General features: G+C 38.1%; 1 pseudogene; it reads right to left on the bottom strand.

Moving 5' to 3' along the window:
- Positions 1–1,992: 1,992 nt before the first annotated feature.
- LOC136799604 (serine/threonine-protein kinase mos-like) lies at positions 1,993–7,647 on the bottom strand (annotated as a pseudogene).
- Positions 7,648–17,431: the final 9,784 nt, after the last annotated feature.

The following is a 17,431-nucleotide window of genomic DNA, read 5'->3' as shown; positions in this document are numbered from 1 at the left end:
AAGGCTGTTAGGCCGAAATATTGATGCTAAACATGTGTTTTTTTTTCTTAGTTGTTAAATTAAACAATGGATTTTACAAAATTTATAATAAAGAGGGCTTTTTGTCTGAGACAGATGAAAACAATTACCTTAAGGGAACTTATTTTGGCGAGAACTAATTTTGGCGAGCAGCGAAAATTGTAATTAATAAAATTTAATTTTGGCAAGGACTTATTTTGGTGAATGACTGGGAAATCATTTTTTTTCTTTTCTTATCTGCCTTATCTTTAACATTTTTGTCAAAATGAGGGGTAATTTGGGAAAAATTCCAAAAAATTGAATTTTGGCGAGCGGACGAAATATTTAATTTTGGCAAAATTTTTCTCAAATTAGTTCTCACCAAAATATACCTTAAGGTATCTTTGGACTTGCTCAAATCCGCCAAATATTATTGCCGCCAAAATCAGTTGCTTTAAGGTGAAAACTGACGGAGCCATTAAGATTATTTAAATAATTGTTTTCTAAACTTAGAAGCTGAATATTTTCAACTTTTTCAAAGATTTGCAAAAGAGAATAATTTTTTAAGTAACATAAGTAACATAAAAGATATTGAAACATGAAGAAGATTCTTGCTAAAATAAGATTAATAGAGGTGCAAACGACACCCATCTTCCAACATTTCAGGAGCATGCTCTTTTTGCTAAGAAAATGGTATCACAGAAATTTGAGGGTGGCTTGCCGTTACCTCGGGAAAGTTTTACTATTAATACTCGCGTATTAAGAAAAGTAAGGTTAAAAAGAAATTTAAAAAAGTTGACAATTTTACTGTGAAAAAAAGGAAAGCCCCATCAAAGGCAAGATCATCATGTTTTGTCAAGATTGTTTTTTGTTGCAAGTTTTTGGTCAAATTAGGACAGTTTTTATTTCCCTTTGAGATGCTAGAGACATTTTTTATGCTAAACCCAAAAGTTTTTTTTGCATGATGCCCACCCTGCATTAATTTTTCTGCATTCTTCTTGAACACATTAAAGGTTTAGGAAATGACATAGTGCTGGTCGACACAAACAGACAAAAATCGAGTAACAAAAACAGAACTAGATTAAAGTTGATTATCATGAAAAAAAATCTGATCTACGGAATAAAAAAATCATCTGTGAGTTAAAAAGATATGAATAAACATTTATGAAAATAGGGCATTTTCCTCCAATATTCTTAATTTCTTTTTTGTTGTGTGCATACCGCAATTGCATGAGAAAAGCACTACCGCAAATGCGGGAATTCCTTAACTGTTAATCGCTCAAATTTGAGCAAGTTAAACTACTATAAAAATGTTTTTGACAGTAGTCAAAATGTTTCATCAATTGCCCAATGTAACGTTTTTTTTTCCAAGTAAAACTTCAATGTTTGGACTTGGGCAAAACTTGAAAAATATTGAAATCCGTTAAGGGCACAGTAATGAAATAGGTGAAACAATTTTGCAATACTCTTTATCTGAATTATTATGTTCGCAAAATACCATTCTGTGATAATTGTTTTTGAAGCATTATTTTTCAACAGAAAAAGAGCTGCATAGAAAAGAATGTTTGAACATGGTCGTACTTCCTATAAACTAAATTAAATTAAAAATTTAAAAAATTAAAAAATGTTTTATGAAGAATTGCATGATTTCCCTAGCCCCCATTATTGTCTTTGTATTGCTCCAACACTGGGAGATTATTCATGTCCTCAGGTATGTGTGACCATAACAACGCTTTTTGTATCATATGAAAGCTATTTTCATACTCTTTTTAAAAGCATTTATGTCACTTCTGGTCACTTTAAATTATAACCGCCAGAGAATGAGACAGTCGCATATATGTGTCCTTCGTGGCCAAAGATTTAAGGATCTTCAACATTTCTTAAGGTTTTGTAAAAAGAGTAATAATTTGAAAAATGACTCCCCTTTAGTGAAATAGGAAATTTAAAACATTGAGTTTCTACAAATATTAAAAAAACAAACCTATTCTACTTAGATTAAAAATGTTCTCTGAAAAATTGCATAACCTCACTAGCTTTCATCCTATTCTCTTTACATTCCTCCCAACACTGAGTCATCACCTCTGAATAGAGTTTCTCTGTGTCCTCTGGTATGTGGGGTCTAAAATTGTATGCAACCACTTTAAAAATTATAACTTCATGGTGTTCGTTTCCATAAGGTTTTTCGCGCGTTACCATTTGCCACAAACATATGCCAAAAGAGTATACATCAGCTTTGTCTGTAGCAGGCTCGCCGCATAGTAATTCAGGTGCACGGTATGGATAGGTGCCGGTCAAGCTTGTCTTTGTTGGAGTTGTAAGAGAAGAGATCAGAGATTTTACACTGATCTATAACCTGGGAGACTAAAATGTTCAATGGTTTTAAGTCTAAATGTACAATACTTTTCTCATGTGAGTACGTAAGACCGGAAGAAATTTGTTTTGCGAATCTAATTCTGCGCTTAAATGATATTACCTCGTTTTCGTCATCAATTATGGATTGTAATGTCCTTGCATTCAAATATTCCATTAAGATATAATGTGATTCATTTTGTATAAACGTACAATGTGTGCGCACAATGTTTTTATGTTGCAATCGAATAGCCATGTTCTCGGATGTGAAACTTTCTTGAGCAGCCCTTGCGTTTCTGGTGGTGATATGAAAGCGTTTGAGTGCATACTTCTGGCGATTAATTGTGCATTCATGTACATTACCAAAACCTCCGGAACCCAAAAGACGACCGAGTTGAATTTCGTTGAAATGGAAATCTTCCTTGCGTTTGGTGCATAAATTCTCAAATAATCTAACCGATTTTTCATACTTTTCATATTTCCAGCACCTTTTTTGGGAAATGGAACCTCAGTTATCTAACTTCACATGGCCGAAAAATCATCGGTATAATCCTTAATTCTAGTAGTTTTTTAAAATTTAGTGAAGGTGTTTAAATTTCATGGTAACCTCACTTTTAACATAAAAATGAAGTTCTTTGTAACATTAATAAACTCTGAAAATCTACTATCCTAAAAAAAACACACTTAAAAAGATTGTATTTTGAGCATAAATCATAATTTTTGAGCATTTACAAACGTCACATTAAAAATGACCATGATCATCTGAATAAATTCGACTTTGTTTGATGTGTGGTTGTATTTATCATTTGATGTGTGGTTATATTTTAAAAGTTATTTCAACCAGTAGTTATTTTGTTACTTTTGATTCCACACTGACTCTTCAACCTCACTTTGCAAATGTTCCATTCGGAACGCGAAAAAGAATTCAAAAAGGAAATGGAAATTTGTCAGATGTGCAGAAATTCCAATTTGAAAACCAGAAGTAACGAAGTAAGATTTTCAATACATTTTCAATCAAATTTGATAACTTCCTAAAAATTGTTTTAATTTTTCTAGCCTACAATATATAACTGAACAAAATTACTGTATTTACACAAATTACAAAAAATTCTTTATTTTTATTATCATTATGCATATAGATTTACAAGCTAGGCTCTCTGTGGGCCTCTAACCGATCTCCCTTTACATTCCTCTTGCAACAAATCTTTGGGGTGGTTTTAAGTCCATATGTGTCATTTAGCTTTTCTTTGAATGACTTTATTGATTGTGCAGCCACAACTTAGCTAGGTAGTTTATTTTCTACGATGGTACGTACCTGTCACTTTTTTTACATGAAAAAACAGGCCTTTTCATTGTATGGGAGGTTTTGGTACACCTGGGTACACTTGAATAAGTCTGGAAGCTCACCTTATACACAGTGTAGCAAAAAGTTACCTTTCCAACAGATAAAAAGACTAGAATTTGTCTACATTTATGCCAGATCCAACTGCTTCCAGCATCCACAAAACAACTTTCGTCGAGAAACGTCTGAACTTTTTCGTGGGTCACCCGGTATTATTCCTAAAGACGAATTCTCAGCTTGTCTAAGCAAGAAAAAATTCACCAACAAACCACAAGCAACTAGTCACAAACCCTAGTCAACTGTGAATAAATTTTCACAGCTCACCTACCATTATGGATCTCGGCTTTCGACGGTGAGCTCTGCACTATGATTAATTATTATTACAGATTTTTAGGTACTTTAACATGGGGGGTGGTTTATACGGGGAACAAACATTTTCTTTTTAAAGATTTTATTAACAAAAAAGATTTCTTTATATTTCTATAAATAAAGATGCATTTTAGCGAAGATTATCTTTTCAAAATGATTTAGAATGAAAATACAAAATTTAAACTGTTGTAATCGAACCCCTGGTTTAGGCGATCTGAATACACTCACCACTAAGGGCATGGGTATTTAAGCAGGCATTGTATACGACAACCTCACGGAAAGATTTTTGGCTAGTTTTCTATTAGTTGTTTGCATTGTAATTGTTCGTTTATTGTCAATCCGTCATTCTCGTTGTGACATTGTGTGTGATGACATTGATCCTTGTTCTGCATACCTAAAATAAAAACAATAAGAATTATTGTGGTATATGCATAGATTACGCTACCTATCAAAATATATCCATAAAACGGGGAAAATAAGCGCTCTAGCAAGGTGCGGATATTTTATTTTTCACATCACAGATTTGGATTTGGAATATTATATGAATTCTTCGTCGAAGGAAGAACAACCGACAAAGAAAAAATGGTAGTTGTTTCTTTCTGCTTTTTCGATCAACATGTATAATAAGCTTTCTTGTTTTCTTTGTGTCGACAAGTCGATTTTTAATTTTTGGTTATGTGGTTGTCTGAATCCCATGTACGTTGGTAATCTGTCGTCTGTAAGACGAACTTTCGAGGATCCTTTTCCTTTTTAATTTTCTGATTGGTAACTATTTGTCTTCGTACTTTGAACGGATTAATTTTTCGCATCTTTCTTCCTAGAGGGGGCCCTTAAGGGATAACAGAACGGTTTAAAATTTTTTTTCCCATGAACATTCTAGGTTTGCATCTTTCTTCCAAGATCAGGCATTTCAAGCAAAATTTTGTATTAATTATTACTGTGGTTTACTATATCACATTCAAATTTTTGTATACATTAGCACTTAAATCTGGAGTATTGTACATGAAAAATACTTTATCTAGAATTACAAAAAGATTTTCTATAAATGAAAGCATAAATTTGGAGTAAAATCTCAAAATTGGGTTGTTCTGTGAAAAGTTTTTATTTAACCCTTTCCGAGCCAATGTCGGCGACATGCGTATTTCCCATTTATATATTTGCCATTGTCGGATATATATCCGACATTGTAATTTTCAACCTATTTGCCGCGCGGGTTTTAAAAATGTGCTTCCGTATTGCCAAAAATTTGAAGATTTTTGCCTAAATCTTTGATGTGTTCAATAAAGACAAAAATAAATCCAGAAGGGGCAATTTTTTGTTACACATTCACAAAAACAGTTACTTTGATAAGAAAATTTAACCTTTGAAAGTCATCTTTAAAGTTTTTAGAAATACACTCTTTTTTTATAAGCATAACGTTTATAAGCATACTGAGGCTCAAATTCGGTAAAAAATAAGCATAATGCTAAGCATACCTCCAAGCTGAAATGCAAAAAAATTCGTGCAGCTTTTCTAAAACGCTGACCTTTTTAGGGTTACTTTTAAAGTTGTTTGAGTTTTCTTAGACCAAAGATTTTCGCCTGCGGCGCCAAATTACAAAGACAACTTTCATTCTTTGAGCCGAATCAATGTTCCGACTTAAAAATTCCAAATTTTCATGAACCCAAAAAAAACCTAAAGTCTAAGCATATAAATAAGCATAAATTAAGGCTGAAAATGAGATTTTGCTAAGCATATTGAGCCTCGACCCAATATTCCCGTATGCTTAAAAAAAAAAGAGTGTAAGTCTCTAAACTAAAGGTGTATATATTGCCTATGTCGGATATATCCGACATGCGGCAAAGGGAGTGTAATTCTGCATGGAAAGGGTTAAATGTAACGAAATTCCTCAGTTAGATCTGCAAAAAATCTCAATGATGGCAATCGAACACAATCGAATTCATCAATCGAATTGATTGATCGAATCGATCAAACTCAATCGAACTGATCGATTGGACAATCGAACTCAATCAAAGTTGGAAAAAATGTAAAATTCGATTGAGTTCGATTGTCCGATCGATCAGTTCGATTGAATTCGATCGATTCGATCAATCATGAGTTCGATCGGGAGAACAGGGAAACAGATGTTAGTTTCTAAGAAAGAAAGACGATTTCCTTAAAAATATATGTTCCCCCATTCTATCATAGATAGAGTGGAAGGGTGGGTTAACACATCAAAATATCAAGTGCGGGGCATGGGAACACATCAATTATCGAATGCAGGGTGGGGTATAAACAATCAAATATCTCAATTATATCGAGCGCGGGGCGGGGAAACGCCAATAGCGTAGAAGAAATATTTAGAAATGAGACGATCACACACATCGTTATCGTTCCTCGTTCGGACTTTAGTCCTCTAGCACAAAAAGAAAACTTAATCGAAGTCAATTGAAAAATTGGATCGATCGAACCCAATCAACTGTAAAAAAAAGTAAAAATTCGAGTTCGATTGAGTTAGATCGATTCGATCGATCAGTTCGATTGAATTCGATTGAGTTCGATTGATTCGACAATCAAATTGTTCGATTGACTTTCCCTGGAATAATGCAGCGAAAGCACCATTTTGATTTTCCCGTGGGGATTGAAGTATCGTGGAAGGAAAGAGAAAAGGAAAAGCATTTAATTGACAAACCTTGTAAGTAGTAAGTTAGATATTATTTTGAAGACCAGCTGGAAAGTTTGTTTACATTCATTCAAAGTTAGGTACGCGTTCAATTTTAACGTGCATTCACGGTATATTAAAACATGAAACAGTTATTCTGTAATCTTGAGATGATAATTACCCACATATTATGAAAGTTACCCAATTTGACGGTAGAAGCGCGCAATTGCATGCTTACGCCCACAGAAGTTAAAACGTGCAATTATATATGTGGATTTCCCAGACGACTGACTTACTTACTTATATAGCCTCTTAAAAGGTTCAAGCGCCCTGCAAAAGTTTTTTAATACTCCTGTTTAAAAATGGAATAGCTTATTGCAAACGTATAAAGTCAATAAGAAGTAACTTGTAACTTTTCGCATCGCACGTACATACTCACAAACATCCAAAGGTTCTTTTGTTGAAAATTCAAACTCTTCAGTCCCATTTACAAAATCTGAAGTCAAATGACAACTTTTTACATCTTTATTTCCAGCAATCACTTTATACATTCCTCCCCCAATAAACGAGCACATGATCAATTCACTGCCATTTTGTTTAGAATTTTTAAAATACTTTCAGTACAGAATATTCCTGATATTTAAGGACGTCCTGATGTAAGAAGGTTCTTCGTTCGAAGCGGCACAGATATCAAATTTCCCACCAGATCGGGCTAAAATTAGAGACAACACCGTCCTTATATATCCGTACGCTAACCGTGCTTATATATCAAAGTCTTGTACTGGTTTTCTAACCTCCTTTCTTCGCTGCGAAATGCCGCGGTGCTTTCTGGGTAATATGCTTTTCGTTCATTAGGGAAAGTCATTTCGTTCAAAGATCCGACATATCGTTCATTCGGGAAAGTCATTTCGTTCAAAGATCTGACATGTCGTTCATTCGGGAAAGTCATTTCGTTCAAAGTTCCGACATATCGTTCAAACCCTCGCGCGTTTCGTTCAAAATCAAAATTTCATTATAGTTATTATTATTATTATCTGACGAATGAGAAATACCGCCGGGTTACCGCCGGACTACGCGGTAAATAGATTGATATCTGTGCACAAAAACTTTAAACAGACCTTTGAATTTTAATTTGATGCATTGACTTAAAACTATTTTTGTCAATTTCATCATTTTCAGTGGCCTTCCTTCTACCCAAAAAACTGCATTTCGTCAAATGTATGCTAAAGTTGGAAACTTGAGGGCAATGTCCAATAAGCCCGTCTCATGTTTAACTGCTACAGCAAATCGAAAAAGGACAAGAAAAATTGTTAAGTTGGTTCAGTTGAGAAATTATAAGACTGAAAGGTTTTCTCCTGAGAAGCCCAATGTAAAGATTTCAGCTCAAAAAACTGAAAATCACATCCGACTTCAGTGAGGTTAAATCATACATGAAACCAATACTGGATGAGTTTGATTTGAATGGGAAGTGTGAGAAAACGATTATCTGCAGTTAAACAGCGAAAGAAAAGAAGTAAGATTCTGCAACATTAATCAAAATTAGCGAAACTTGTTATCTTATTGTCAATTAATTTTAAAACTATACTTAAATTTTCCCAGTAAAAAGTTAGGTGTTGTCAATGATTCATTAATGATTATGCAAACGCTCCTCATGGGCAAAGATCAAATGATATGATGCTTCAGTTGTCATGAGTACGTAATCTGGTAATTGATTTTGGCCGATACCATCTGGCTAATCTTCAAGCATTTTTAGGGTTTATCTTTTTATACAAAGCAGTATCATTGACATACATGTTGTCTATTTTTCATAATTTAAATTAAAAAGTCGGTAACAAAAGTCCATATAGATTTTGCGAAAGAAGTTTTGCAAATTGTGAGTTACTATTTCTTTTAAGATCAAATCTTTTTTGATTAAGTTTAGGTAATTACAATGAAAATTATTTCATACATTTCAGGCTGGAGAAAAATTTAGCCAAGAAAGAAGGAAACGGTAAAACTTACTTTTGTTTATCAAACATATTTGTATGAAATAATTTCTTGTAGAATAGCACTCTAAAACTACAAACAATACATTGTAACTGTAAAACTATTAAGAATATTGTGTAATATGATTAAGACTTTTGGTATATTGATTTGAGCTTATTTAATAAAGTTAATGTATATTTTATACTGTAAACCTACAAGTATTTGAACCATACTTTTTAGATGATCATATTCCACATTCGGATAATGAAAACTCAATCATTACAACCCCAAGATCCCCACGTTGGCATTGAGGTTATATCCCCACAAAAAGAGGTTTGTGACCGCACTCGAGGAAATCAATGAGGTGAATTTTCCGAGTCTAGTTTTTTCCGTGTTTAAGTCTAAACAGAGCTTTACGCCGAAAATACATTCGAATTTTCAAATGTAAGCAGCGCTTTGAAAATCGAATGTTTTTGAGTGTTCACACGAGCGCGCAAATGTTTTCGAATGTTTAGAAACAATTTATTTTAGTAAGTACGTTCAATCTGGACAGTCAGGAAAATGTTATTTGTCACTCGATCTTTCGAAATCATTGAAATATTTTTTTCTGAGAGGGGAAGGACTCTGATATTTTCTTTTTCTAAATGTTGCATACCGGTATTCTTTTCATTAAACAGAGTCAAAATGTATTTTCTTTCAAAGAATTATGATTTATAATCAGGAAACACTTCTTAGTAATTTCAACTGTATTTTGGATGCACAAGTTTATTGGAAGGGCATTATTTTTGCCCAGAGTTATAGCTTCAGTTTTCATTTTTATTCACTTCTTTGTTGTTTACAATTCTTTATTTTATTCTCCAAAAAGCTTTAGATTTTTTTTTGGTGTTGTCAATGATGATGATGATGATGTTAGTGCAATTTAAGAACGAAGAAGATGGGAAGAAGAAAAAACCGAGCTTTCTTCAGTTTTGAGATGTTTTTGAATTTGAAATGCGTGCTGGAGCTCAACTGCAATAAAACAAAGGTTAGTTAACTTTTATTAATTGTGGATTCTTGATATTATTCAAGTCGCAGATGACAAGAGCAAGAGAATTCTCTCACTGTCATCTGAAGAAGGAGTTGTGAAACTTCTACCACCTCAAAATTGGTCGAAATTCATGGAGAATCCAGCCTGACTCAGCTCATTATTATTTGCTGGCAAATGCTAAACCCCCTTCACTCTCCTCACTTTAGATATTTAATTTCCCTACATATGAGCTAAGGCTCTTTCATTTTCTAATATTGTGAGGTTGATGATGATGAATAGTAAACGATAATGAATAATGCAAAGGAGGTTGGGACTGAGCCAACACGATGTTAATGAACTGAAAAATGAATAGACATCAATAGAGTGGGGCTCAGGCCCTCGAGCTCAGACCTCTGAATAGGGCGAGAGATTATGAGTGAGAAAAGGAAAGAAATCAAGGACTTGGGAAAAAGAGCTCGAAGGAAGAAGACTTGGGAGAGAGGGCTCGAAGGAAGAAGACTTGGAAAGGAGAGCTCGAATGAAAAGGACTTGAAAAGGAGAACTTGAAGGAGAAGGACTTGAACAGAGACTATTGTTAATTATATGCCAGAGTTACTAAGTTATTTGATGTTATTTATGTTACGCTTATTTGATATTTATTACTTAATTGGAGAAACAGAATTGATGTTGATTGAAATCTATTAGCGTACCTTTACTACGTGTCCATAGACTTATCCCCAATAAGGGATACCCTGGTCGAAGGAACAGATAAGTGATCTGAGAGGTCCCCTCAATAACTAAAGGGTGACCCCGATCGCCTAACTTCCCTTCGTCACACTGAAGGTGAACCAGAAGAACTCGCTTCGCAAGAATCAAAGATCCAAAAGGAGGAAGCTACATTACACCAAAGAACGAGAACAGTAAGAGATTGCAGTAGAGTACTACTTAATTACACCACAGAAACTGAACTATTGTTGATTGGTAGTTTGGTTGATTTCACGATTAATAAGGACACGTTATTTTGAAAAAGGACACAAGAAATTTTACATCAGGGAATATCAAAAACTATCAAAACGAGAATTTTACACAAAATCAAATATTTAGAATTAATCGAGGAGAGAAAAATCCTCGCTTGGCATCAATTATTCAAGGACCTGAAGGAAAGTTGGAAAGAACTGTTAATCAAGCATCTTTGATTACATTTGATTCAAGTCAAACAAGATACGAACACTTGCATAATTAAAAGATTTACGGCGGTTGAAGAAGAAACAAACTTTTCATTGAAGTGCCATCAAACAGAAGTTGAATGCATAAATAGAAATCAGGAAAGTACAACAACTGCAGGTAATACTTTTATTACTTATAAATTATTCAACCGATAAATCTGAAGAACGAGAAGAGGAGCGGTGGTGAAAGAAAAACAAGATGGCGAACGTGAGGAGAAGACTCAATAACACGCCGGTGCCATCGACAGAACAACGCCAAGACTGCCAGCTCCGCTGCGTCGAGCACATCGAGACATCCTCGACACCTCTTCTTCGAGTGACGAACACATTTACGAAGAGCCATACGCAACCAGCTCGAACGACAGCGTTGCCCCAAGTGGAAATGGAAGAGCAGTAACCCACGTTTTCAAGATGAATGGCCTCCAAGTGACCTTGGACAAAATACCTCAATTCAACGGGACGAGCAACGAGAACATCAAGACGTACCTACAAAAGTTCGAGAACATTGCGACCCTTGGCAAATGGAACTACCAAGAACGCCTAGATGCACTAACGGGTTACGGTTTGCAAGGTCACGCCAAGCACTTTTTACAGTGCACTGTCAGACGACGTGAAAACATCGTACCAACGGATAAAGGATGCGATGCTGGACTATTTCTCGTCGCCTGACACGAGAATGTCAAAGAAAGCGGAATTGGCCAACTTGAAGCAAGAAGGATGCTCGACTCTAGACGCATATATAGACCGTGTTGAAGATCTAACGTATCAACTGGATTACAACGGAGAGCAGAAGCTGGATGCCCTCATCGCCGGACTGAAGGACGACTTACGAACGTCAGTAACACTACAAAGATTTAAGACCTTCAGCGATGCAGTGGCCTACGTTAGACTGGAAACGCAATCAAACCAAAGGATAAAGGCGATTCTGCCAAGCTAATCAAAGAATTGACTGAGAAAATCGACAAATTAACAGCAGGCGCAGCTGACAAAGTATGCACCGTCCAATCTGCCAATGCACCACGAAAACGAGTATCGTTGATGACTACCCCGATGACGGAAGAGACTTGGACGATAAAATCTCCGAACTGCTCGAACAGAAGCTACAAATGGTGGTACCTCAGCCAATCAACACATTTGGCCATCCAAACTTTGCATCAGCAACAGACGCAATGAGGGAGATCGAACGAATGAAGAATGAAATCAAGGACCTCAAGCGACGACGAAACAGACCCCCTCAAGATAGGAGAATTGGCTTCAAAACCAATATGAGAGAACGGTGGATGGGCAGCCAATTTGCAACCAGTGTAGGAGAGTTGGTCACATAAGCAAATATTGCCAAGAAATTCAAGGAGGAGGACCAAGACAGTATGATCGGAGGTACGATTATCAACAGTATACCGACTATCGAGGCGGACGATATGGCAACCATAATTATACCGGGAACAACAACAACAACAACAACAATAATAACAACAACAACAGCAACGCCCTGATGTACAGACAGGATAGTGGAGGTCGAGACCCAAGGATCCCGATCACTGACGGGCGCCGTTACATGGCAACCCGAACGCCAGCAATAACAGGTCCAACACCTCAGCAACAGCACCATCAGCAGCGCCAACAAGTCCAATACCTGAGAAATGAGGCAAATGGTAAGAGTATCACATACCCTAGGAAGAGAGATTCATTCAACTTGATGGGGCAGCTGCAAGCAGCCGATCGAGATCACCAGATGGATGCGCCGCCACCAATGAATTTCAACCAAGCAGCCATTCCCGATCTAAATGCACCTATCTCTCCTGAGGACGCAATTAACTATGGTAGTGAGGAAATCCCTGTTTTAGTGACGAGAGCCCGTCGTAGACATGCTGAAAGAATTCCAAACTCTTCGGGAAGTCGACGTATTACCAAACCTCGACGTTAATGAAATTGCTGTCTGCATAGAGGAAACCCATATGACCCCAGGAAATAATAATGATTCCCTTCCCGGTCTAACTTCTGATAGCGATGACTCCCTTCCTAACCTTAGTGGTCCCCACATTACATCCCAACTCGTTGAGTACCTACCCCCTGAAACAGCTCTAATGGACATTGGTACACCTCCAAACCTTAGTGGTCCCCACGAACCTTCCAGAAGTTATGAAAGAGACACAATCCCTGGGCTCTGCTCCAACTCCTGTTCCACTGAGGGATCCCTGCATAACTCATTTGCGGAGATATTAATAACGACGACAATGGAATGAAACGAATCATGGCTCCATGAAAGAGGTACCGTTAGACGAACCTTTCATCCCAAAAGACATGTCGGAGAGGAGGAACGAAGAAGATATTAGTACACCACAGTCGGTCCTCAACGTAGTTCGCGGAACAGAAAGGACAAATTCATTCCAGACAGGAGGTTCTGCTCAACCAGAAGAGAAGAATTCAGACAAAAAGAAAGACGGTTGTCGAGAAGAGCCACCAAGCGGTGAAAAGACATCAAAGTCACAGGTGACAGTTACGTTTGCAAGTGGTACAGCGACGTCAGTCCGCATTTGGGGAAAGCTCTTGGGACGATCATGCCAATTCTTAATTGACAGTGGTGCAGCGATCAGCGCTATGAGCAACGACCTATGGAAAGATATCAAACAGTATGTACCGATGAAACTTTCATCGCAGGATCTTCCGAATCTGGTCACAGCCAACCAAGGAACACTAGAAATACTCGGAAGCATCTCTTTACCCTTGGAAATGAAAAGGAACTTTACCTAACAAAGATGTATGTCATTAATGGTTTAAGCTATAATGTGGTGTTAGGACACGACTTCCTTGATGAAAACAACGGCACAATCAACTACAAAGACCGGAACCTGACATTGGAGATCAATGGGCCCGAAAAGGCGGGAGGTACAACAAATACGAGCCCCTGCCAATACGAATGTTAACCAGCAAACCTCAAGAAATTGAAGTATTTTCGAGAAAAGAAGAAGACTATACCGGCTTGGTCAGAAACAATTTGGCAATTCAGACACACCACTTCCCGACGGGCGATGATTACATTTTTGAGCAATCAGAAGAGCTGAAAGTAAAGACGTCGATTTCGATCCAGCCAGCCATTCTCAGAGGAGAAAGCGGGATCATCACATTGAGAGTGATAAGTACCAACCGAGATCCAGTGGTCATACCAGAAGGATCGTTGCTGGGTACGATGTCAAAAATCAAGACAATTGCGCCGATGATTCAGATGGATGGTGATGAAGAGGAGGAAGACACATTGGACGAGGACGCAACACAGAGAGGAATGGGCAATAAAGAACAAGAAATGGGAGATCGAGGACAAGGAGATGACAACACGTCCAGAGCTTCCAAAGTGAAGATAAATCCCGAACTCAACCCGGAGCAAAAGCAAAGACTTCAGAAATTGATGAACAGATACGAAGACACGTTCGCTTCTACTATCCAGGAAATAGGGATCACGCCAATGGTTAAGCATATTATTCACACAGGTGATGCGGCTGCTGTTAGACAAAGACCGTATCGAGTGACGCCGAAACAGCGAGAGGTGATCGATAAAGAGCTGGATCAAATGCTGGAACGAGGATTGATCCGCAAGAGTGTCAGTCCCTGGGCGTCAGGATTAATTGTTGTGCCAAAACCTTCAGGAGGAGTAAGAGTATGCTTCGATTATCGAGCAGTAAATAAAGTTACGACGCCAGACAGTCACCCCCTACCCCGAGTGGATGACTTATTGGATCACCTCCAAGGTGCAAAATACTTCACGAAGATCGACTTGAAAGCAGGATACTGGCAAGTCCCAATGGAAGAATCCTCCATCCCGAAGACCGCTTTTTGTTGTCATCGTGGTCTTTTTGAGTGTTTGGTGATGCCTATGGGAGTTAGAAACGGAAGTGCGACTTTTCAAAGACTCGTAGAGGCAGTGATGGCAGACGAATTATGGCACTTGTATTGGCTTACCTGGATGACATCATCATTTTAGTGCAACCTTCGAGGAGCACGTCGAACATCTACAACGTGCATTTGATAAACTCGCCAACGCAAACCTCAAAGCTAACCCGGGAAAATGCGACCTAGCAGAGACGGAGATTGCGTTTCCTTGGCCATATCGTAAACTCATGATGGGGTGAGACCAAATGAAGAAAATACCAAGAAGGTGAAAGAATTCCCTCGACCGAAGAATGCGAAGCAGATGAAAAGCTTTTTTAGGCCTATGTAGTTACTATCGCCGCTTTGTGCCGAAATTCGCAGACTTATCGGCACCACTGTTTCATCTCACCAAACTAGGAGTCAAGTACGAATGGACACACGAATGCGAGAAAGCCTTTCACAACACTTAAAGACATCCTAACGTCTGATCCGGTTGTCGCTATGCCAGATTTTACAAAAGGTTTTATCTTCAAACAGATGCATCCAACACTGGAATCGGATGGACTCTTAGTCAGAAGCATGATGGAATGGATAGAGCTGTGCACTACGGAGGAAGAGCGTTTAAAGCCAGCGGAAAAGAATTATCCAGTGATCGAGAAAGAAGGTCTAGCCATAGTAGCAGCTGAAAAACTTGCATCATATTACCTGGCAAAACGATCAATTTACTATCCTGACCGATCACAAGCCCTTAGAATACATGCTGAAGACACGGGACCGATTCAATAAGATGTTCGATGGGTTCTTTACCTACAAGCCTATGATTTCGTTATTGAATACCGCCCCGGAAAGGCAAACGGAAATGCAGACGCTCTATCAAGAATCCCATGGGAAACAACTTCAAGTCTGAAGCAGCAAAAGATCCTATTCAAGAAAAGAAGTCTACCAAAAATAGGAAAAAACAGAACAACCAGAATCAAATAGAAAAGGAAGAGGTATTTTTCACCCAAATACAACGGTGGAAGGAGAAGATGAATCAAACGTCATGAAATATGAATCAGAAGCATTCAAGGAGAGAAGCAAACTCGAGCCTCGCGAGAGAAATTTGAATAATTCCATCTCCATGCATTATAGATGAGCAGAAAGGAGAGAAACAAAAGTTCTCGGCGATCACAGAGAGCCCCTTTGATAAGGAATCGATAATCAGGCATCAAAAGGCCGACCCACAGCTACTAGGAAAGATGAAATACCTCGCAGACAAAGTTATACCCGAGGACTCAAAAGAAAAGAAGGAAATTCTTCGCGATATCGATAACTACCTCATTGATAATGGCGTGTTATATCACGTATTTAGTCCAAAGATTGCAACAACAGAAGGGACATGGAAACAACTGGTTATCCCAAAGAGGTATCGTGCACAAATTCTGCAACTCAACCATGATGAACTGGCCTCTGCCCATTTTGGATTTGCAAAGACAGCAGATAAAATCCGCAGACGATATTACTGGCCCAATATGCTGACAGATATCCAGACTTGGGTGAACACATGTATTATTTGCCAACAAGACAAAGGAACAACCAAAAAGAATGCACCTTTGTATCCAATCGCGACAGGAGAAGTTTTTGAAGCCCTTCATTGCGACGTTGTCGGTCCATTTCCAATAACGGATGCCGGTAACAGGTACGTAGTCGTATTTATCGAGCGCTTGACAGCCTGGCCCGAAGCGTTTGCAGTGGCATCAACCGAGGCAAACGTAATAGCAGAGCTGCTGCTTCACCACATCATATTTAGATTCGGAGTACCGAGGCATTTCGTGACAGATCAAGGAAAGAATTTTCTTTCGAACCTGATGGCAGAAGTCTGTAATATGCTGAACATTAAACAAATAAAGACCCACTCCTTACCACCCCCAATCCAATGGTATCGTAGAGCGCCTCAATGGAACGTTGGTAAAAGGAATCTCACACTTTGTAGCCTCCAGACAAAACGACTGGGATCAATATCTGCCATCAGTGCTTTTCGCTTACCGAACGAGCGTCAATGAATCGAGAAAGGAGTCCCCATACTAACCTGATGTTTTGGGAGAGAAGCAACCTTACCATCTGACTTACAGTTCAATCCGGGTAAGAGAAGCTATCACCTCAAGTGGAGGATCATCGAGCTCGAATAGTCGGTCAAGTGCAGATGGCGCAAAGGATAGCCAACGAAAATCTGAAGAAAGCTCAACGCAAGAACAAGCATCACTACGACCAGAACGTGAAAGGTAAAGAGTTCAAAGTAGGAGACGAAGTATGGTTACACAACAAGGCCAGACAGAAGGGACTGAGTCCAAAATTGATGGCGAAATGGATTGGACCATTCAGAATCACAAAGAAGTTGTCGGAGGTAAACTACGAATTATCTGATCCGCTCAACAAAAGAAAGCCAACAGCAGTTCACGTGAATAGATTGAAATCATTCAAAGATCCTAACTTCCGAGTGATGGAAAGATGAAGATAAAAGCAGTGACGAATCCGAGGATATTGAAGGCTCAGAAGACATAGGAGGGGAACCAGAAAAGGAGAAAGACGACTCAAGGGAAAACAGTTCCAATCAAGAGAACCAAAACGGTGGAACCGAAGAACACGAACAGGAAACAGTAGTCAAAATCCGGACCAAGATGGTTGCAAACGGA

The sequence above is a fragment of the Clytia hemisphaerica genome, unplaced genomic scaffold, assembly GCF_902728285.1.
Source record: "Clytia hemisphaerica strain Z4C2 unplaced genomic scaffold, Clytia hemisphaerica genome assembly, whole genome shotgun sequence".
NCBI lineage: Eukaryota > Metazoa > Cnidaria > Hydrozoa > Leptothecata > Clytiidae > Clytia > Clytia hemisphaerica.
The sequence above is the reverse complement of the archived record's forward strand: the minus strand, read 5'-3'. Positions and strand labels throughout refer to the sequence as shown.